Raw genomic sequence first — 24,194 nt, forward strand, 5'->3', positions numbered from 1 at the left:
ACAACTGTAATACATGAGTAGTATATATAGCTTATTGCATACAATATCCATCATACTACATTGGGAAGACAGATAAAGTTGAAACAACGGATATATGAACTTTCCTATGAGATTAATAAGAAAAAGAAACAAAAGCTTTATACAAACACACTTTAACTTTCAAGCAAGCCACATTCAAGTTTTGGGTGATGGAAAAGGTATGCCTTCCAGAAAGGGGAAGGGACTGGGAGATTTCTCTTGAGTATAAAGTATTGAAGCGACAGCTGAATTTAGATGCTGGTACTCCACCAGGTTTAAACAAATACATTTCCCTAGTTCCTGCTGTCAAAAGGAGGGCTTTGTTACTGTGACAAGGTTAATTAAATTGTATTTTATTTTATTTCTATGTACACAGTTTTTTATCTGTAAATATTTCGGAAACCAGTGTATGTATTTTACACTTGCTGCAGTTTTTTAGACTATGCCTTTAAATGTGAGTGAAGTGATTATTGAATGACTTTGTCAATTAAACTATTAGAGTATAAAAGTGTAGAGCAGTCAAACAGTAGTTATTCTGAAGAAGTTCCTTGTGAGGAATGAAAGTGCTTAATCTGTGATTTTGGTGTTTATACTGGAATAAACTACTTCATTTTTATCCAGAAGACTTCAGTGTGTTAACTGGTGAACTGTCTGGTGAACTGTCTGCTTTTATTGGACCCAGTGAGTGTCACCGAGTGGGTTGCTGTGTTTCTTACAGCCAAATAAGGTTACAGGTGATGTACACTAAGGTTGTCTTTGAGTGCAAACTGGATACATCCACCAAGGCCAATCAGTAGGCTTTCCAGACATGTGTCTGCAGTTCCAGTGGCAACATACATATCTGCTCTCTAGTGGTAGTCAATAACACCACATACACATATGCCATAGATATAGGCAACTGGCTGTAGACAGGTGGAGTATAAACTTTACCCCCCTGTCCCCCATAGGTACACATTTGCATGTACACCACCTGGCCCCCTTCCCTCATGATCATGAAGCATGTCTGTAATGCCCTCTCAAAGGCAACACACAGAGGTCTCCATAGGCCTGATACCATTCCTGCTTGCATCATACATGAATACAGGCATGGGCTCTCAGACCCATTCTGCAGTGTAGTCAACCACAGCCTGAGCATCGGTGTCATCCTATCTGCAAAGAGGACAGACACAAAGTTGATAGAAAACAGGTTATAATTAGCATGAATGTTCTAAAGAATACACGTCTGAAACCAAAATGTATGCCATTATGTCATGACAGCAGTCCTCAATGACATGGCCGAAAACCTTAGTGCTCTCCATTTAATATAATAACATAATATTAATATGCAATAGGAGATAAACAAAAATATACAGCTCAAATCCCCAAACAAAGGTAGTGTAGTGGTCAGAGTCCCAGCTTTGTATGCAGGCGTACATAATTTGAGTACTAGTTATTTATGTATTCATTATATATTTGCAGTTGGTTTACCACGATGGTCCATTGGGCAAAGAGGAACCCATTTTCAGTGGAGTCCTGGGGAGGAAAACTCCATGCAGACAACATTCATTAATGCTGGTATTCAGTACTACAACAGGCAATCCAATTTTACAAGGGAAAGCAGTGTTAGAAGTACTATTTTCATATTAACATATGTGATGAGTTAGTTTTGTCACTCAGGGCTGTGTAGCTGATATAAAATGGAAGTGTGAGTACATATAACATGTGAAACCACTCATGTATACATGTGTCCCATATAGTATAGTTACACCGATTGCTACTGTAATGGAAGCACCTTTTATATTTTATAAGAGATATATAAACATATATATAAAATATAATATAATATGATATTATAATAATATTATAAAGATATAATATTATAATATTATTCTTATTATAATAATATAATATAATATAATATAATATATAGAGAAATATATATAAAAGATATTTTATGAGCATGAACTGTGAGTAATGGTTAGCAATGCTCAGCTATGCTTAGCAGGTTAAGCATTGCTCAAACATGAATGCTAAGCAGCAGGTAGCTTAGCTAAGCAGATTTACACACTGGTAAACATCGCTAAGTGAAGCCAGCACAGATTAAGCATCTGTGCATTTAACCGTGTGCTGGCATCACTTAGCATCATGCAAACCCGCACAAACTCACTTACAACTTTTTTAAAACTGCTTTAATCATTCTGTTTCTATCAGCCACTGTTCTGCCTAGCAACAAAATAATCAGCCCTGCCAAGTCCAAAACCCAGGGCCCTGTACACCATAGTCAGAGCAATGTACCACTACACCATTTAAGTTGCGAAAACTGTTGATTCTTTTTAAAACATATAATGCAGTAGAGTCATTCTACAGCAGGGAAAAGATTTCATAGAATCAGTCAGGTTTTGTATTAATGCATATACACATGTATAGATGTATGGAGATGCATATATATATATATATATATATATATATATATATATATATATATATATATGGAAAAATATATACATAATATAAATGGAGATATAAATGGAGATATTCACATAAAATATATACATATATATATATAAAACTAAATATATACATATATATATATATATATATATATATATATATATATATAAAACTAAATATATATATAAAAAGTAAATAATATATATATATATATATATATATATATATATATATATATATATATATATATATATGCTCATAACATGTAGTGGAGTCATACCTTGCAACCATACCGCTTAACCTCTAAGTGCAAGAAATCTGTCCAAAGGCTGTCCAAATGGGGGGACAATGGGCCCAAACTAGGGACATATTTTAAATATTGTTCTTATAAATGTAGAATGTTGCCAGAGTGACAGAGTTTTTTCAGCATACATGTTCAGAAGGATGTGAGTTCTGATACTGAAATGTATGTCATCATGTACTGTTAGAAATCTGTAGATCATCACAGTGTCACTTTCCAAGATATCATTAAACAATCTGGTTAAAAACACCACTGCCATTTCCATGAAACACCTTCAGGCTTCCACAGGTATGTCATGTGGACCAACAGGCTTTCCAGTATTCATCCTCTTCATAGCTATCTTTACTTCCTCTTTGGTAAGCCATTGCACTTTCTGATTCATCATAACCACATCATCCAACCTTCTCTCTCTCATTCTCTTCATTCATCAGCCTCTCAAAGTACTCTGTCCATCTGCTCAACACACTCCCCTCACTTGTGAGTACGTTTCCATCATTATCCTTTATCACCCATATCTGCTGCACATCTTTCCTAGTGCAGTCCCTCTGTCTAGCCAATCAGTACAAGTCCTTTCATCCCTCCTTAGTGTCCAACCTGTCGTACAACTCTTCACATGCCTCATCCTTAGCCTTTGCCACCTCTCTCTTTGCCATACACCTCATCTCCTTATACTCCTATCTACTTTCCTCATCCTTCTGACAATCCCACTCCTTCTTCCCCAACCTCTTTCTCTGTATACTGTCCTGTACTTCCTCAGTGCACCACCAGGTCTCTTTGTACTCCTTCCTCCATCCACGTGTCACACCAAGCACCTTTCTAGTCATTTCCCTTACTAGCTCTGCTGTACTTACCCAAATATGTAGTAAATATTCACTGCCATCCATTGCCTGTCTTAACTCTTCCCTGAAATCCACCTCACAATCACCCTTTTTCAATTCCCATTATTTGATCCTTGGTGATGCCCTCACACTCCTCCTCTTCTTGACCACCAACATCATCTTACAAACCGACATTCTATGCTGCCTAAATACACGTTTCCCTGTCACTACTTTATAGTCTCCAATATCCTTCAAACTGGCCCTCCTACATTGGATATATTCCACCTGTGTGCATCTTCCTCCACTCTTGTATGTCACCCTATGCTCCACCCTCGTGTTATAGTACATGTTCACCACAGCCATGTCCATTCTTTTTGCAAACTCCACTGCCATCTCACCATCTGCATTCCTTTGCTTAACACCATACATACCTATCACTTCCTCATCCCCTCTGTTCCCTTCACTAACATGTCCATTGAAATCTGCTGCAATCATCACTCTGTCATCCTTGGGTACAGTCATCACCACGTCATCCAACTGACTTCACATTTCTCATCCATCGCACAACCAACTTGCATAGCATATGCACTAACAACAGACATCATTACACCTTTAGTTTCCAGCTTCATAAACATCACTCTATCAGACACTCATTTCATCCTCCAAAAAAACTCTTGGCTTACTGTTCCTTCAGGATAAACCTACCCCCTTTCTCCTCTCATCCACACCATGATACACAATTGTGACCTGCCACCATTACACCTAGCCGTATTCCCCTTCCATCTGGTCTCTTGCACACAGACTATATCAACCTTCCCCTGGCCATCATATCAGCTAGCTCTGTCCCTATACCAGTCATACTGCCAACATTAAAAGTTCTTACCCTCACTACCACACTCCTAGCTTTTCTCCTCTCTTCCTGCCATATGAGTGTTGTACATACTCCAGGGTATGCCTGTCAATCCAAATGCTACTGTGCTATCGAATGGCTCAAGTGTGCTACAGCAATATTAAGATAGTCCCCGGGATTCATAAAGCTTGCACCAATCGCAGGCATAGCGTAGGCGGTATAACGTCAAATATGGCCATCAAGCGATATAGGTACGATCCAATTCCACGTGCACTACCAGCGCATGCCAGATCTGCGCAGCCCTCAGCTTAGGTATGCTAATCACCCCATGCACAGTGCAGCACCATGCAAATGAAGGTACATAGCGATTCATAAAGTGGTGCAGGCGTAGCGTAAGCTCACAGAAATGTAAACTAAAAAACATGGTTTACATTTTCCCAAACAGTACATCGGAGCTATGAAAGCGGACCAGACTCATGTATTACAAAGTTAACATATGCCAATGGCTAAATATACAGCCAATGGCATAAGAAAAGATGCACAATACCTAAAAAACAACATTTAATGTCATGTCCACAGTAACGCAAAGTACAACCGCAGGGCATGTGTGCACAAACGGGAACACAAAGAAAATATATACAAATGTCATAAAATCGCAATGTAATACAAATCATGATTTCACCATAATACTCAATGGTATGCATGGTACACCACAACCAAGCTGCAAGGGTTGCTAAGGGTCTGTGACAGTGTTCGGCACAGTAACTAGGAATTAGTAGTCAATGCCATGCAAATGAGGCAAGTAATAGTGAATCACAAACATCCCGCCGGACTAAGGATGTACCATACGGTGCAGTGCTACAACACCGAGGAGTGGTTTAGAGGTATACATGGCATCAGCAGTGGGGTGTGCCACCATAGCTGTAAGCACATTGGAGCAATGCAAATCCAGCCTGGCCATTGCTAAGTAAAGCCGCAGGACAGGGGTGGGGAGGTAGGTATAGCATTGTTTAGCTGAAAGCACATATGGTGCCCGAAAGCGCATGTGTACGGGGATGAAAACATGCCCGAAACCCGGTAAGCGGACACATGCGCTGCGCACCATAGCTCAAACAGGAAGGTTAGGGGAAGAAAATAAGGAAATGCCGCAGTAGGGTAACTGGTGTACAACTGAGCAATTAACACCTATTAACTCACAGTGGGCAATCGACGGCAGCTGACAAGTCTGCTCGCAGAAACCTGCAAAACAGGATAGGGGAGGTGTCGGATTGCAAAGAAAAGAGAACTGTCATAGCAGAGCAAAGAAAACCTGCAGTAGACCAGCCATAGAACACATTACGCAAGTTAAGCCAGGTTTAGGAAATGAAAAATGAAAGCAGGCTGCTGGATCCATGCCAGAAAATGGGAGGTGAAACGTTAAGAAATGGAAAGGGAAAGGCAAGAGGTAATCCACGGCAGCCAAATGTAATTCAACACCAAAGGCACCACAATAGTAGTACCTGTCGTAAAACACATAAGATACCCTGTAGCTATGATCGTACATACACACCCTATGACATCATCAGTGTTCACAGCACAATAGTATAAAGTGTGAAAGCACCTCACACACACCTGTGTATTCCCAAACACTGCACCATCGGTGTAAACAGATGGGGAACTTTTACAATGTACATGTTGGGAGCTGCCATAGCTGTGATTCATCACCATGTGTTAGAGACTGAAGGTGTTGTGGAGGATGATGCTGACAACCACCGCAGGCCCCGGACGAGGAGGAAGAGTGTTCAGACCAAAGGTAACCCACCAGGGGCTACATGATCTGGAGCTAGTAGAGCATTACAGGGTGGACAGGGACATCTTACAGCAAATAACTGAGCTGTGCCAGCCACGACTAAGATCCAGAAACAACAGAGGGGATCCCGTCGCAGTGGACATGAAGGTATGTGTAAGCTTGTGAATACTAGCCACAGGTACCTTTCAAAGGCCAACTGGAGATATAATGGGGATATTACAGGCATCAGCATCCAGGGTACTACACCAGTTCCTGGATGCCATGTTACCACATGCCAATGAGCATATATACTTCCCCCGAACTCAGGAGGAGTTGACCAGCAATATGCGTCTCTTCCACCATGTGGCACACTTCCCGGAGGTACTGGGTGTGATAGACTGCACGCACATACATATCAAGTCACCACCCGGTGAGCATGGTAGGCGCTACATAAACCGCAAGGGATACCACTCCATCAACTGCCAGGTCATGTGCAATGCCCAGGGCATTATCATGGATGTGTGTGCTGGCAGCCCTGGAAGCTACCATGACTCCCACATCTGGCATGCCTTACAGCTGTATCAGGTATTTGTTAGGGGGGACATCCCACATGGCCACCTTGTGGTGGATGCTGGCTATGCACTGGAGCCGTGGATGATGACTCCCATCAGAAATGCACACACACCCATGCAAGAACGCCATAATGAGGCACACGTGCAAACCAGAATCATCATAGAGCGTGTGTTCAGGATGCTGAAATCATGGTTCCATTGCTTGGACATATCTGGTGGAGCCTTGCAGTACTCTCCAGGCACGTGTGCCCACATCTTCACAGTATGTGCCATGCTACATAATATGATCCTGCGGAAACAGCTGCAGCAGGGACATAATGGTGAAGGCCCTCACAGCCCAGTGCAATTGCCAAGGCCATCACAGGCACAGAGGGATTCAGACCACGAACACTCTGTGCCAGCCCCAGTAGGCAGACGGAGGCATGCCCAATATGCCTACGCCTTGGCAAAGAGGGAACGTATAGCACATACTCTGACAGTGTAGGCCCCTACGGACTGACACACCTCTCCACCTGCACACACAGTAAAATGGATGGCACACACACACGACCACCTGTAAATTGTAATGTATAGGTGGCCTACTGTGTGAATCCTACATAGGCAGCCCTCAACCATTGCACATACAACAGTTATTGGAACAGGGAATGTCAACACCTGAACAGTACACGCACCTATCAACATATGTTGGTACTGTATGTATAGGTTCCTAGGTACATCGGTAGGTACACGCCCGATTGTCAGAGGACATTCATCAATTAAGGCAAACAGTGTCTGCTGTCACCACCACATCGAGTAACCAACTGTCCCTCAGTGAAGCAGAGCCAATTGCGGGATCCATGTGTGTAATCACTGTTCCCCACACACTCTGCATGGATTCCCTGGTGTGTTAATGAGGGGCTCCATATAATGTAATCATGGATGTAGTGGCAAAGCATGGGGTGTACCCATGACAGGTATCTGTCACCCCAGCATGCTCCACCTATGGTTGTGTGAAGGTGTAGCACATTATAGTGTGTGGCTCACTGTGACATACATTCCCAATGCTGGAGCACATCCATTAAATAACACTTGGACATACCATTAATAGGTCTCATCCATATGTAAACTAACTGAGTTACCCATTTGATTGCAGTATGGAGTAACAGCCATAGTACAGTCCACATACAAAATGCCATAACACGTGTACAAATCCTAGATGCTCAAGTGGTAAATGCACTGACTGTCGTGCATGTTCCCGGTTCCATGTCCTGCAAGGGATGTTACGTAATCTCGAAGGCACGAATAATGGATGTTGGATGCAGGTTATCAGATCAGGTTTAGCACATGTAAGCAGGAATATGCGTTGCCCAGTGCTGGTAAGCGTCATTTAAACATGACTATATGGATATGCGCGAAACAGGGCTAAGCTTCTCTGAATATCACGCAGATCATGGTCAATGATGTCCAGAGCAAGTGAAACTAGCATTATTCACCTCTGTATAGTGCTCTAATAGTGCCTGCTCTGAAGGGTAAAACAACCACTGCCAGGAGTAGATCACGCAATCATGTACACAATCACCTAACACTAAGCTACCCAAGATGTACCAACGGCAGGTGTGTAACGTGACAGGTTCAAACACAAACGTGCGGAGTCCAGGAAACAGTATACACCGACATGTACACAATGAAAGGTGTATTCTCCCTCTCACTCTCTCTCTTATATATATATATATATATATATATATATATATATATATATATAAAATAGAGATAGAAAAGGTGATAGAGAGATATATGTTGATATATACGGATTCACCTATATCTGCAAATATATAGATAGGTCAACGACATGTACACAACCATGGAGGTAGAAATAAATAGGATACTGCCAACTATGGAATGTGTCACATACTGACATGCGTAATCACGAGGCTTAAAGACCAAAAGAACACAGTACTGGAACAATAGAACCGCGTGTAATATTATCACGATATTAAGGGACATTTAGTTATGGCTGCTGGTGTTGCGGTCCACGTAGGTACTGTGTTCAACTGTGTTTGTGATTGCTGTAGTCTGTGTATGTGTGTGTTGAGGGTGCCGTGTGAATTTCCGTGGAACTGTAATGTGTGTGTGTGTGTGTGTGTGTGTGTGTGTGTGTGTGTGTGTGTGTGTGTGTGTGTGTGTGTTTTTTTGCATCGTGTGTCTGTTAGTGCTAACTCGGAGGTAGATCATTACGGTAGGTGTGGTTATAGCTGGCTGTAGGCATACGGTTACCACCTGTCCCACTTTAAGAGGGACAGCCCCTCCCTGGGCAGTTGTGTCCTGACAAAAAATATTAAAAAGGGCAAATGTCCGAGATTGTAGGACATAATTATGTCCCGTATATTATGTAATAGTTGCATTAAATAGTTATGCCTGTATCTACAAAACATAAATGTTACATGAAACATGATAAGTAGCTAAAGTGCTACAAGAATAAGTATGTATGCAGGATAAAAGTATGTTCTATCCTGTGTTCTGACCGTGGGTATGTGTCGGCCTGTAAAAACCGATGTGTGTCCTGCAAATGTCCCACTATGGCCATTTGAAAAGGTGGCAACCCTTGCCAAAGAGGTTCAGTCACCAACACAACTGCAATGAGTGCAAATATCTGTGACAGAAATACACGAGACAGCTGTCATTTAGTAACATTCCTTTACATATCGCTGTATTTCCTGAGGTATGGAAGTATCAAACTCACCTGCATACTATATAGAAACCAATTAAAAATGGCTCAATGTATAAGCCCGTAACAACCATAGTTCAGTCTACTAACTGATAGGTCTTCAATTAGGGAAGGAGCCCACACATATATATGGAATATGTAGAAATGCAGTCCCCACAAACCTGTATATGCTATGTACACCCACCTACATCTCCCCCACACCCGAAACAATTGCAATACAGACTGTAATAACATCAGAAATATCCACTCACTCAATTACATCTGTAGAAGCATTAACATACCTTGTGAGAGACACATTTGTAAAGGCACCATGTGAAATCGTAGCTGTTGTATAATGGAACAGATGGTGATGTTACAGGTTTTGTTTGCAATAGTCCCTTATCAGACGGTTGAGATGACAGGTACACTCACATGTAGAACCACATACTCTAGCCGTCACACACAATCTATGGGGGACATGAATTCAAAATATCCGTGTCTCTACAAATAGCAGTTGCAATTCCTCACAACAAAACACATACAGGCTGTCTCCCCGAAGGTAGGGCAAAAGGGCAACGCCCAAGTGGAGAATTAAATTATACCCCACTGTTGCCGTGTAATTGGTGAATTGAGTAGCCTCACAGCTGATGTGCATGTAATAATTTACTCAGGAACACCAATTGGTGGCAGGAAACCACATGTTACAGGTATTGACGTATATAAGGATGACTTGTCATACATTCAAACCGTATGCTCATACCATAGAACCGTTTAAACAGTAAAGGTGTAAGAGAGATATTTACGAAGATTTGGAACGCTAGCAAGGTATGTAGAACACTCAGTATGCTAGTGTATGTAGAGCCTGTTTTGTATTAATTAAAAGTGTACGCAATGCATAAAGTGGGAAAAGGTATTATGTAGTGATGTCTTGTTGAGCACAGTAACGCTTGTAGAAATTGTGTGTCCTGCTGTGGGCCACAAGGTGAACATCACATACACCACAAGGGATGTTACATGAGGGCTTTAAACAGAACAATTCCACACCACCCGCCGTCAGTGGTAGGGTATGTCCAACAAGTATGTGCCATAGCAGGGGATAGTATATGTTGATATAATGTCACAGTAGGCATGTGTATGGGCATATAATGACAATAACATGCCTAAGGTGGTCCTGCTGTGCAAGTATGCTTTGCATTATGGGATAATGTGTAAAATATGTGTAATGTACAGTATTGTAGGTAGATATGTCAGATATTTTACACAGCATAACTGTTATATCATGCAAACAAAAGGTATCGTCTATTGGCATGTACAATACACAATAACAGGATACATATGGCTTGTAGTCACGGGACACTGTAACAGCATGATAGCTAATCAAAATGGAAGAGCTACTCAATTAACCATGTACAAAGGACATGTAATAGCTTCACAGGTTCATAGTGAGGTACTATGCTGTCTGGCAAGTCTATGTGTAAGCCCAACTACAGTGTTTACACCGGCGGCACCTCTCTAGGGTAGTGTCCTGTCTGTGAACAGCAGAGCCATGTGTTACCTGCACCTCTGTACAGTACAGCCACTGCAGTGATCCCTGGTGTATCAGTGTGACCACCTACAAAGTCACCAATAACCGGTGTGTTGGGTATATTATAACACCCTATTGGCTGTAGTTGATGGGCACACATGAGTCTGTGGGCTATAAGTAATTGTTGTTGTGTTTGTCATCTCTGTCATACATGGTGCGATGACTGCATGGTAGATGTATTATTAACTGTCTGGATCAGTAATGTGGCACTGATGCACCTCGCAGTGGCAAAATGGCTGTCGGATACAGCTAGAAAACCTTGCCCATACATGCTATAGTTGATAACCATCCCTGCGAATGACGTCCGGCTAGCCATTGTCCCATGTCTATCACATGTGCAACACAGGCGATACATGGCAGGATGTTGAACTGCTGTACAGTGCTGTGTAGATGTATATGGCAAAACACATGCATGTAAAGATTTCCGTGTGTATGTGTGCATTGTCACTGCTCATATCCATTAAGGCAGTGTATGTGTTGATATGTGACATATACACAGCATCAAGGTCAACAGCATTACTGTGGACACATCCAGGCATGTGCTGATAGGTAAGAACACCAGTACAGGCAAACAGACATGCCCACATCAAGACGGCATTCACATGGAGTATGAACGATGTAATGAGGTGATACACATATATGGTGATGATATCCAATGCATAACGGGTGTTACATGTGTGTGACACAAACATGTCAGTCATGTCAGTGTCATGACGATTTGCAAAAATAACTGTTCAGATGTACTATATTTAATACAAATGTATGTGCAGTTGTATCTCTGTACATCTCTGTGATACTGTGACCTGTATCCATCATTATGTCTTCCAGATAATGCCTCGTTCACACCTGCCAGCGTATAGCCGCCTGGAGGATGATGCTCTCATCCCATACCTCCATGAGAACTACGAGGTGTTGTCCAGCCATGTGCCACAGCATGCCCAGCAGCGTGACGACCTGTGGCAGGACCTTTGCAGGAAGGTTAATGATGTGGGTGGCCATAACCGCACCTACCAACAGGTGCGCAGACACTGCACAGAACTGATACGACATGTGAAACAGCGTGCCAATGCAATCACCAGGGAACAAGGTGGAACAGGTGGTGGGCCACCAACCCAGCCCCCACTCACACCCACCAAGGAGCTACTGGCCAGCCCGGGGACACCCTCAGAACAGCATCCACAAACACTAGCTGCCATCGTGGAGGTGGGTGTCTCCCAACCAATGAGCCTGGAGTTGTCTGGTAAGTCACTACTGCACATATGACTATTATATCCCATTTAGTTACATGTGTCACTGTACAATATGTAATGTAACATCATATGCAAGGTATGTTTACACACATGCCACATACTACAGTATGCTACCCTGTGTATGCACACATGTGCATACTATATGCTATTGTACAGATGAATGTGTTAACATGCACAGTGCACCCTGTGGCTGTCATACAGTCATGGATAATGTTCAAACTGCTGTGTCACCCCTATACAGGTACCTCTGGCGTGCCACCCAGACATCAGTCCATTGCCGGTGAGACAGTTATCAGTATCAGGCATGTTAATGCATATATCTATTTGCCAGGTGGCCAGTTAACACATGTACACATAATGTATGGTCCAGTCATGATATACAGGTCGCATCTGTGATAATTCACACTGGCTACCCATGTGTAATATATACAAACTAAATGAAACACCGACATGAAACCACCGTATCTGTCATTGCTAGATGTGTGGACAGCTGTGCATACAACAGTGGAGGTGTTCAATGTAGGCATATGTACTACACATTGGAACAACACATGTGTGGTACGCAAACAGTACCACACAGTGAGCTGGGATATGGGCAGCCCACAGGAGTCACCATTGTGTAATATGCCCCTGCAATGGGTGCACACATTGTGATGTGCCATCTGACATGTCCCAGACATGTAGTGTTCCGGCTGCAATATTGTCTCACTATCCCATAATACATACCCCACATACCAAATATACAACCCGTTGTCTGCATAGCCCTGTGGACAGTGACATATCTGACATCTATGGGTGTATGTCATATGGGACAACACAGACATGTGAGACAGATGGCCATTACAAACATTTGGCCAACACATGTTCACATGTGGCCATGGAGGATGGCCAGACACATTTAGCCACACAGTAGATGTGATGTGTATACATCATGTTGCACATTGTCCACACATGGTCCAACTATAGCCTTAGTTTACTGATTATATAGTTGATGTGGAACACTGGACATCCTAAAAGACTGTGCACAGCTAGTGGAGGTGTCACTTAATTTGACCATATAAGATGTGTTGAACATCATGACTGTGTCATAGCATGACAGTAGTCACCTGTACAGCTTCCACAGACATTGACACCACATCAGGCCACAGATACCGTACATTTCCCTTGCTGCTGTAGGACATCACTGTCAGCCATGCACCTCATGTGTGTGGTACATTAATGTCATGTGGGACATGGTGTATTGACAAGTCTGCCATGTGTGGACATGGTTGCCAGGCAGCTAAGACTTTGTAGTAGTTGTGCAAGAGTGTCATCCGTAGGTCTTCCAGTGACCTGTCACATGACAGAGCATGGTTTGGTGTTTATACAACTCAGCGACGTGGGTCACAATCCACAGTTATGTAATGTGTATGCACACAGTTATGGCTATGCACTGTGTTGGTATTACACACTGTATAGCAATATAGATGCCTCATGATGCCATGCAATGGCACAGTGTCTGTACTTCACACTGTATAGCAATGTAGACACCTCACACTACCCTTCAATGCTCATGCGCATTTGCTAAAAGTGCATTCTATCTGTAGGGCATACAGACAACACTGCAATGTGATACCCATTACAATGCTGTACATGTGTCAGGACACCACTGTGTCAGACATGTATGCATGTCAATGCACATGTCAGCAGATTACATGTCAAGGTCACTTCAGCCATGTGCACTGTTAACCTGTGCTGGTCCACATGGTGTATCACAGGGATGCATGCTTACTACCACGATTGTGTGAACTGCATGGCTACTGACATGACACCTGCTTGCTGTTGTGTGCAACCCAGGGAGGTATGCTAGTTACTACTATTAATGTCTGAGCTGCATGCCATCTGCTGTATCACATGCATGCTGCATGCCGTCTGTCAAATCACATGCATGGTGTGTCTGTGTGTGTCTATTGTAATGTAGAGTCTTTCTTTGCATTCACAGGTGATGTAGGTGCATTACCCTCCTGCAGTCCATCTGATGTTAGTGTCCCCACAGATACTAGCAGTGATGAACATATGCATGAGGTACAGGCAGGGTTGTCAGGGGCTGAATCTGTACCAATGGTTGCCATCCCAGCTATGTCCCCCTCTTCCCCGCACACAGTTCTCATGCCAACACATACCCCATCAGCAGTGGCCATAGAGGAAGGACAGTCAGCGTGTGTTAGCTTGGAACAGGAATGTGTGGTGGCTACAGAAGGTGTGTCTCCACACCATGGTGTCAGTGTAATGACTGCAGATGTGCCACACAGGCATGTGGCCAGTGCTGCTCGTAGGAGGACCTCTGGCAGACATGCACCTGCAGGACAGAGTGCAGCAGCTGGTGTCACCAGACACATGTTCCAGACTGTAATGGCGGCACAGGCATGTGCTGAACGGCAGAACAGAGAAGGGCAGAGGCTTCAGAGGGCTGCTATCCATACTCTAAATGACAACATCCAGGCATTGGAAAATGCTCAACAGCAGATTGCTGATGTTCTGGACAGGCGATTGGGTGACATGGTTGGAATCCTTGACTGTGGAATGGCAATCCACGAGCGTAAGCTGTCTGTGCTGGAACATCTGGTAGGAATGAGGCATAGGCCACGTGGACGTAGGCCAGCTACACCACCTAGTGCAGGTCAACGTGAATGAGCCACATCACATGCCCGCTCCCATAGTGCCAGTAGCAGTAGCAGTGCAGCTGGTGCTGCGCTGTCCACACCAGGACACAGCAGGCCACGTGGACATGGCCCCAGATGTTCCCAGTGGGGACACGGTTCCAGTGGACATGTGTCATCGGACAGTAGCCAATCTGTGCCACCACCTGGTAGTGCCTGTGCAACCCTTGGCAGGCACAGGTCATGTGGCCATGGCCGGACACAGTGAGCTGTACATCCTGGTCTGTACAATCTGGAGCTGTCAATAATACCCCTGTGTAGGCCTGACAAAAGGCAGAACTGTGTGCACACATACACGCACACAGCAGAAACATCTTTAGGGCACCACAAAACCTACATGCATAACAACCACACATGTCCAATCAGATCACCGGCCCTTACCCGCACACATGATGTCATCCACTGGTGCAGTCTATGCCCCTGGCAAACATGATCACCCGGTGCATATGATGATCCTGTGCTGCATCTCTGTCATCCACACCATCGGTGCAGGGACATGCTCATATGGTCTGATGCACAGGGTGAACAGAATAGTGAGATAAGTGTATATTACATTAGTTGTGTACTGTTGACACGCACCAGATATACCATGTAGTACAGGTTTATAATGCATTGTTATATGTTCACAGTATGTGTCTTGGTATCAATAGTAACAGCATGTTGGTAATTATGCCCTGCTTCCCTCCTTAAGGTCTAATTGCATGTGCCATTACGTTACAGTGTTTGCAGTTGGAGTGCATTGCTGTATGTTCACAGTATGTGTCTTGGTAACAACAGTAACAGCATGTTGGTAATGATGCCCTGCTTCCCTCCTTAAGGTCTACTTGCCAATAAGTAGCAGTGTTTGCAGTTTCACATGTGTAAATGTGGGGTACTCACAGGCATGTATGACAATACCAGTATGCTATACATAGCCTCAACCTCACTGTTAGAAAGGCTACCATTCCACAGATATCCACACATCTACTGATCCAGAAGCATGTGGGCTGTTTAATAGGCTACAGTGGCTAGAGACGTGACATCCATACCAGGTCACATCACAGGTATGGTGACATGGTGTGGGGGGCTTACACAGCGGTCTGGCCGATGATAACGTTAGAGGCCACTTGATAGCATGAGGCCTCACTGTGTAGCAGTAACACCCTTTCACATTACAGGATGAGAACACACACAGACATACACAGAAACACACAGTAACATGCCCACACTCACGGGGTCAACAACACTATAACGCACACTCAATAGTGTTGAGGTGAGGACCCCTGCCTATGTGGTAATCACCCTCACAGTACTGTGCACCCACATGACGTGACACAGAGAATAAACATGTACAGGTAGCCAGTAAGGCTGAGACCGATGGCATCAACAGGGTAGTAGACTGCATCACCATGAGGGGTTAGGGATCCTGTCTGTTCTGTATGGTAGCATACACCCTCACTCCATGCACCAGACAGCCATACATACACACACACACACACACACACACACACACACACACACACACACACACACACACACACTGTGGAGTCCACAAATGTCATTCACATACAGATAGCTGACATGTGTGTGATACACACACCACCCCTGCCTACGTCATGTTTTCTACACTGCAGTATGTACAGATCTCTACAACAGTGTACAGGGGTGTGTAACAATTGGGATGTATTCCCCATCATACGTGGCATATATGGTCACACAAGCAAACACACATGGCAGTACTGTGAATCATACACCTGCTACATGATACGTCTGACAGACATGCAGCAGTATTGGCCGCATTATGTGTACCAACGCTACCTTCGGCAATTGTGCTGCTATATGCACATGGGAGGATGTAAGTGTTACAGGTGTCAAGTGATTTACAGTCAGTAACACCCTGACCGCTGTGTAGGTTGTATGTCTTCACCTTCAAGTAACAGTAACATAGCGTACTGTTTGCATATGTAATGGTAGGATGGCTTGTGACACACCTGTGAGCCGTCTTCAGCAAACATCCATTTGCAAAGGTGAATCACCACTTTATGTACACACATCCATCCATACCTGATGTACATCCTACCATACTGTCAGTATTTCACCATATACAGGTGTCAATGATGGGGCTGCATTGCAACTGCATGTTGTAGTTAGGCACAGATGAATTACATACATCAGCTACTGCACATGCATGGTAGCTGCATGCACACCACTACATGTACATGTGTGTTGGTCCTACATTCCTGTCATGTAGCCATGTTTGTATGCATTGCAATTGGTGGACATGTGTGATGACATACATAACACATGGACTGTTGTATGATATGATGGTTGTCATGGGTAACTAGTACAGAGGGAATGTTACCTCGGTCAACATTGCTACCTTATGTACTGTTAGCATTCAACAGTCATGGACCTACCTTCCATGTGCATGCATGTGACTGCTGTAGCCACTTGTCTGCACGGAGGACAGCAAAAGCTATGCTACGTACATATGTGTTGTGTGTGTGTGGGCCATGTACATATCCACTGCGATTACATGTATGTCATATCCAAACATGAGTGTTCTTTGGTGTACAGCAACAGTCATCTGTTACAGCTGTGTAAGACCCAGGGCCCCTGTTATGTGTAGAGCCGACCTGGTTATGAACAGTGGTATCATTGCATTGCATAACACATGATGGAACCCTGTCAGTACATGTGTAGCCTGCACAGTTGCTGTAGACCTATGTACAGTCCACTAGTCATGAGTCACATGGTGTTGTAGTAATGTATGGATGTGTGTTGCTGGTCCAAGGACATGGTGATGTCTGAGGGCTACATAGTAGAATGCGGCATTTACCACTGTGATCTGCACCTGAGACATCTGTGATGGCTCTTGAGTGTGTACTGGTCAGTACATGTGAGTGGCCTTCATGTACGTGGGGACAATAACACCAAACTGTGCCCTTCTGTGTTTAGAATCCGTGTGCATGCAAGACAGCCCTTCACTACTACTAAGTGTGTGAGAATGCCCAGTACACTGGTGTGTAGATGGACACACAGTACATTCCAAACTGTGCCCTTCCGTGTTTAGAATCCGTGTGCATGCAAGACAGCCCTTCACTACTACTAAGTGTGTGAGTAACACCAAACTGTGCCCTTCCGTGTTTAGAATCCGTGTGCATGCAAGACAGCCCCTCGCTACTACTAAGTGTGTAAGCATGACCAGTACGCCGTTGTGTAGATGGACACACAGTACATTCCAAACACACGTGTGATACTAAGTGTGTTTGCATGCCCAGTGACACCTTGTGTCGGTTATGTGCCTCTGTATATGGGCATGGCCATTGAAATCCTGTATAGCGATTGTGGTCATCCAGGCAACAGATGTCCATACCCCACGTCAGGATGGATTCCTACATTGAACACACTGGTTGACTGTCTTGAAGGGTGTACTGTCTGTGGTGCATCTCATATCTATGTAGTGTTGTAATAGTGCTCCGTAGATAGGCAGTTGTCCCGCTCACACCACTGCTGTGTGTTTGTCTACATCTACCTTGGGACAGTAATATGCTTTTAGACTGCTCACTCTCTATACATTCCCTATCGGCATCTTTGCCTTTGCGGATGATGTCATCCACCTAGAAGTATGCCTCTGGGAGTGCTGTGTTCCAGTAATCTCAGTAGTGCATTCTGTAACTGTGTAATGCTGTAGTGTGATAAGGTAGTTAGGTGTATGTTCGACTCCCAGCCCTGCCAAGTGTGTGTGTGTGTGTGTGTGTGTGTGTGTGTGTGTGTTTCCAGCTGCCTGGGGACAGAGTAATGCTTTTAGACGGCTCACTCCCCATACATTCCCTATCGGCGTCCTTGCCTTTGCAGATGATGTCATCCACCAAGATGTATGCCTCTGGGAGTGCTGTGTTCCAGTAATCTCGGTAGCACGTTCTGTAACTGTGTAATGCTGTAGTGTGATAAGGTAGTTAGGTGTATGTTCGACTCCCAGCCCTGCCAAGTGTGTGTTTGTGTGTGTGTGTGTGTGTGTGTGTTTCCAGCTGCCTGGGGACAGAGTAATGCTTTTAGATGGCTCACTCCCCATACATTCCCTATCGGCGTCTTTGCCTTTGCTGATGTCATCCACCTAGAAGTATGCCTGTGGGAGTGCGGTGATGCTGAAACTCGGTAGCGCGTTCTGTTACTGCATAATGCTGTAGTGTGGTAGACTAGACAGGTAGGTGCTCGATTCCAAGGCATGGCAGGTGTGTGTGTTTGGCAGTTATACCGTATGTGTTGGTATCTGTGGGTGGCTAGCTGTGGGATGAGTTCAGTGTGTTTTGTTCCTGACCTATATAGTGTCCACAGCCCGCATATTCTGCCAAGACACTGGGTTGTCAACACATACATTCGCCAATAGGTCTGGTGAGTAAATGTCAGCAGCCCTACTCTTACCCTTAATACGGTCTGACCAGTGTGGCGCAACAAAACACACATGCCTTGATAGTAACAACACTACATGATGCAGGTGGCACATGTAGTTTCCTTTTCATTCCTGTCTATTGCTTTGCTGTCATGTGGTCCACTGTTGTGATATAAATGCAATATCTACATATGTGTGTACATGTATATGTGTGTATGTATATATATATATATATATATATATATATATATATATATATATGTCCATGTTTATATGTATACAAATAATATCTATGATATATGTAGATATAGAGAGCTAGACATAGATGTGAACATATATGTCTGGGGACATCAGCACTATTGAATGTTTGTGCTGGATGATCTGTACGTGATAATCTGGGATCTATGTATATCTGCCATGGCGTAGTGGTAATGCACATCGTCTGTAGTGTGCAGGGTCACGGGTTGTCGTTGTGTAGACACTGGTTATTTTGTTGCTGGGAAGACCATGGGATATTGAATATGGTGATAGTAAGGCACCTGTTGCCAGTTGTGTATGGATCTGAGCGACACTGATCAGTGGTTATTAATTTGGAGGTTCGGTATGGGTCATATAACTATTCATTAGAAGACTATACTATGCAAATGAGGTTGACAATAGTGTATCCCTGTGATGCAGGTCTCTGGAGTGTATGTGTGTAGTCAGCCGGGTGCAGGGCTCGAATATAGTTGACAGCATGGGAGGGGGATCAGGCATACTGTACGTACATTGCAGAACTGTGCCTCAGGAGTGCTCCTGCCTTAGCACGCCTAAGCTAGGGGTGTGTCTATACCTGCCTGGTGGCATTGGGAGGGATGACAGCAGTGGTGGGGTAGTCAGGGTGTACAGGCTGCACAAACAGGTGTTGATCAGCACAATCAGCAGATGACATGGCCAGCCCGCACCTGAACAGTACAGTAATGTGAGCAAGCAGCATACACACAGGTTTCTTCCGCACTCTACACCACCGGTGTATACCTGCGGGGACATTTCACGACACAGTCCAACCAAATGAGAAGGGCTGCAGCAGGCAACATATACCAACATGTGCAGGAGGCTGGGGCAGTGAGGATGTGTATGCTGCCAAACAACCCTTACTGGGGTGACATAAGACTTTATAGACTCAGGGTGACTTACCAGGGGCTACATGGGCTGGGGATGGTGGAGCACTATGGGGTGGACAAAGACCTCCTACAGCGACTTGTTGACCTGTGCCTGCCACACCTGACACATCAAACAGGCCAAGGAAAACCCATCACAGTGGATACCACGGTATGTGTTGGCCTAGGTGTACTAGCCACAGGTACCTCACACAGCACAACTGGGGATATCATGGGTATCTCACAGGCATCTGCATCCAGAGTATTGCACCAGTTCACAGACGCCATGTCAACACATGCTAGTGAGCACGTACATGTCCTCAACACACGTGATTCGTAGACCAGCAATATCCATCAGTTCTACCACATGGATGACTACCCTGGGGTACTGAATGCTATAGCCTGCACACACATACACATCAAAGCACCACCCGGTGAGTGGGGTAGGGCCTACAGTCACTGCAGGGGCATACCCTCCAACAGCTAGGCCATATGCGATGGCCAGGGCATGAGATTGAATGTGTGTGCTGTCTGCTGTGGAAGCTATGATGATTCCGCTATATGGCTTCTGACACAGCTGTACCACACCAATGCCAATATGGACATCCCCTACAGTCTCCTAGTGGGGGATGCTGGGTAAACACTGGTGTCGTGGCTGATGACACCCTTCAGCAATGCACACACACCTGAACACTCACACCATAATGAGGTGGATGCACAGGCAAGACATATAATTGTGCATGTGTTTGGGATGCTCAGTTCACAGTTCTGGTATCCGGACACATCCGGTGGAGCCCTGCAGTATTCACTAGCTTTATGCATACAAGTTGTTATGGTATTTGCTGTGCTACACAATCTTATCCTGCAGTAACAGTTGCAGCAGGAACAGCATGGGGCAGGGCCACACAGCCCAAAACCACTGCCAGGGCCTTTACAGGCACAGTGTGACTTGGTGAAGGAACTACCTGAGCTGGGCACAGTTGGCAAAAGCCTGTCCACAGTATGACCTGCCCTTGGCAAAGAGGCAACACAAGGCATATGCACTGACACAGTAGGTACCCACGGATTTCCCCTCTCTGACCCGCACACAGTACAATGGATGCCAAACATGTCACTACCTGTGCTTGGCCATGTATAGTAGGTGCACTGTGTGCATCCGACATAGGCAGCCCTCCAGCACCATCCTCAGGTCCAGAACACACCCAGGTTTTGTCTACTGACCTAACAATTGGCAGTTGTATTAGAATGTGTATTTACCCATTGCTATGGTATGTATGTGAGCATACAAGTGACTGTGGTGGCCGAATGTTAGGGCAGCAGACAGTACAAATCCATAGTGGCACCATGACCTCTGTAGCACATACAGGGGTCACAAAGGTAGCCAGTAGTACACAGGGTGTCCTAACCCACTGCAGATTATGGGCTGACCATCATGTGTGTCCGTACAGCCCACACACGTTCCATGCAGCTGGACAGATGTGGACCAATACAGACAAATGATATACAATGGCCTATGTATATGCCCAATGAATGACCCCAACCCCCTAAGACACACACAGACTATAGCAGGCCAGGTAGTTTGATGTAGGTTGTGTAAGCTAGGACTTCCAACACCACTGTGCTGGTATTTAAAGCTGGGAACTGACGTACACTGGTTTCCCTCCAACCAGCAATTTAGGTAGGTCCACACACTGACATGGAGTACCTGGCATACCAGTACAGTAGCGGCAGATGTGCACAACTGTCAGCTGTGCCCCCCACTGTCCAACCTACACATGTGAGAGTCATGTGCCACCCACGGTGCTGTGTAGGACCGTGGTTGTGGTTGGATGCCCCCCCCATGCTATGAAGACATGTAGCAACTGTCAATGCCACATGACCATTAGCTACCCTGCAGACACAGCATGACACCTGTCTGTGTAGAACGGAGGGGTCAGCAACACAGTACTAACTATCTGGACATGTGACACATGCGATACAGTTGACCATACTTGGCATGCTCACACACATGACGGTATGACGGTAATGTCGGCTGACAGCATGCATAACAGTCATACTGGGCATGCTCACACACTGAAACACAAGACGGCCAGGCATGCATACACCAGTGGTCCGGACATATCTGCCAGTACATTGCTATACTGTTGGATGACTGCGCTGTATGGTGTGTGTGTGGTCTATTGTCTGTACATATGCCATGGTCTATTGTTAATTTACATGAGCTATGTGCACAGGGTACTGCTACCAACACGTGAATAGGGTGGTTCTTTGTTTGCGGACAGACCGATGCCTTTGGATACGGAGCAGTTGTACATGGGATTGCACAGTGTTAAGCACTGCTTACCTCTGGTCACAGCACCTTATACCCGTTTAGACTCCACATTTCTTTGACAGTGCACTACTGGCATACTGGTAGACAAACAAGTTTACAGCCGCTCGCTCACCGACATTTCTACATTTGTCACTCACGCTAGGTGTGTGCGATCCCTTGTGATGCGTATTACATCGGACTACATGACTACAGTATCGGGTATGTGTAACCATTTGGCGACGGCAGGCGTTCAACTGTACGGACTCGGCAGCCTGTCCAGTGACGTAATCATATTATATGCATGTTCCTCATACGATCTGCTCCCATCTGCCTGATACATGGGAACCGATACTCTGCAATGCTGACATGTGAATATGATTTTGTTAACGCAGCTGTCTGCTGAGTCATGCTACCGCATTCAGATTGCACGACGGGAGACTGTAGGAGTGACACCTTTCCCACTTTGCATAGGACAGTCCCTCATTAGGCATATCTCATGTGACAATACCAGACCTCTCCACCAATCGGGGACACATTTCTACAGAATCAGGGACAGGTCAAGAAAAAATCAGGGACACTTTTACAAAAGTAGTGCTATTAACTTGAAACATTGACAGAATCAGAGCATATGAATTAATACACATTTTCTGAAGTAAAAGAAGTTTATAACTCTTACTTATTGTCATTAGTAATTAAGTGTAATTCACCACCTTTCCTTCAAAAGTCACTAATTTTAGGAGGGATTAAGAGGGACAGAGTTAAACTTTCAGTCAAACTCAGGGACGTACCTGAAAATCAGGGACAGTTGAGAGGTATGAACAATACTCTAGCCATTGCAACTGTCCTGATTAGGGGACATTCTCATGTTGTACGTGTCTGTACTGGTTGCTTGTTACAGGTCTTGTATACCTGACACGTCAATATGTTATATGTAGTAGCATAAGCAACTTTACTGCTGCTAGACTACGCTTTGATTTGTGCCGATATGTATATTTCTGTACTATGCATGGCTGTAGGTATGTTCTGCCCTGGTACGTCTGACATTTCTACAGAGCAGGTTCCACTTTGGCCATTCAGAATGGTGGCGGCCCTATAGATCCTATATGTAGAGCTATTACATGTGTCAAGGCAACACATACCCACAGCCAGTAGTAAACTGACGACTTCCACGGTTTGCATATGTTAAGGTTATTCATGTAGCATTATAATTGATAATACTGTTTCTTATTACATGTAGCTGTTTCTGATACAACAAATTAATTTCTGACACCACTACACACACTATATAGCCTCCTTTCCCGAACTCACAGGCCATGTGCCATAACTGTCATTTTGCAGGACACAACTGCCCAGATGGGTGTGTCCCTCGAAGGCGTATGGGTGTTGAACCTCATCTAT

The sequence above is a fragment of the Protopterus annectens genome, chromosome 5.part0 (genome assembly GCF_019279795.1).
Source record: "Protopterus annectens isolate FY-2018-M chromosome 5.part0, PAN1.0, whole genome shotgun sequence".
NCBI classification, from domain to species: domain Eukaryota; kingdom Metazoa; phylum Chordata; order Ceratodontiformes; family Protopteridae; genus Protopterus; species Protopterus annectens.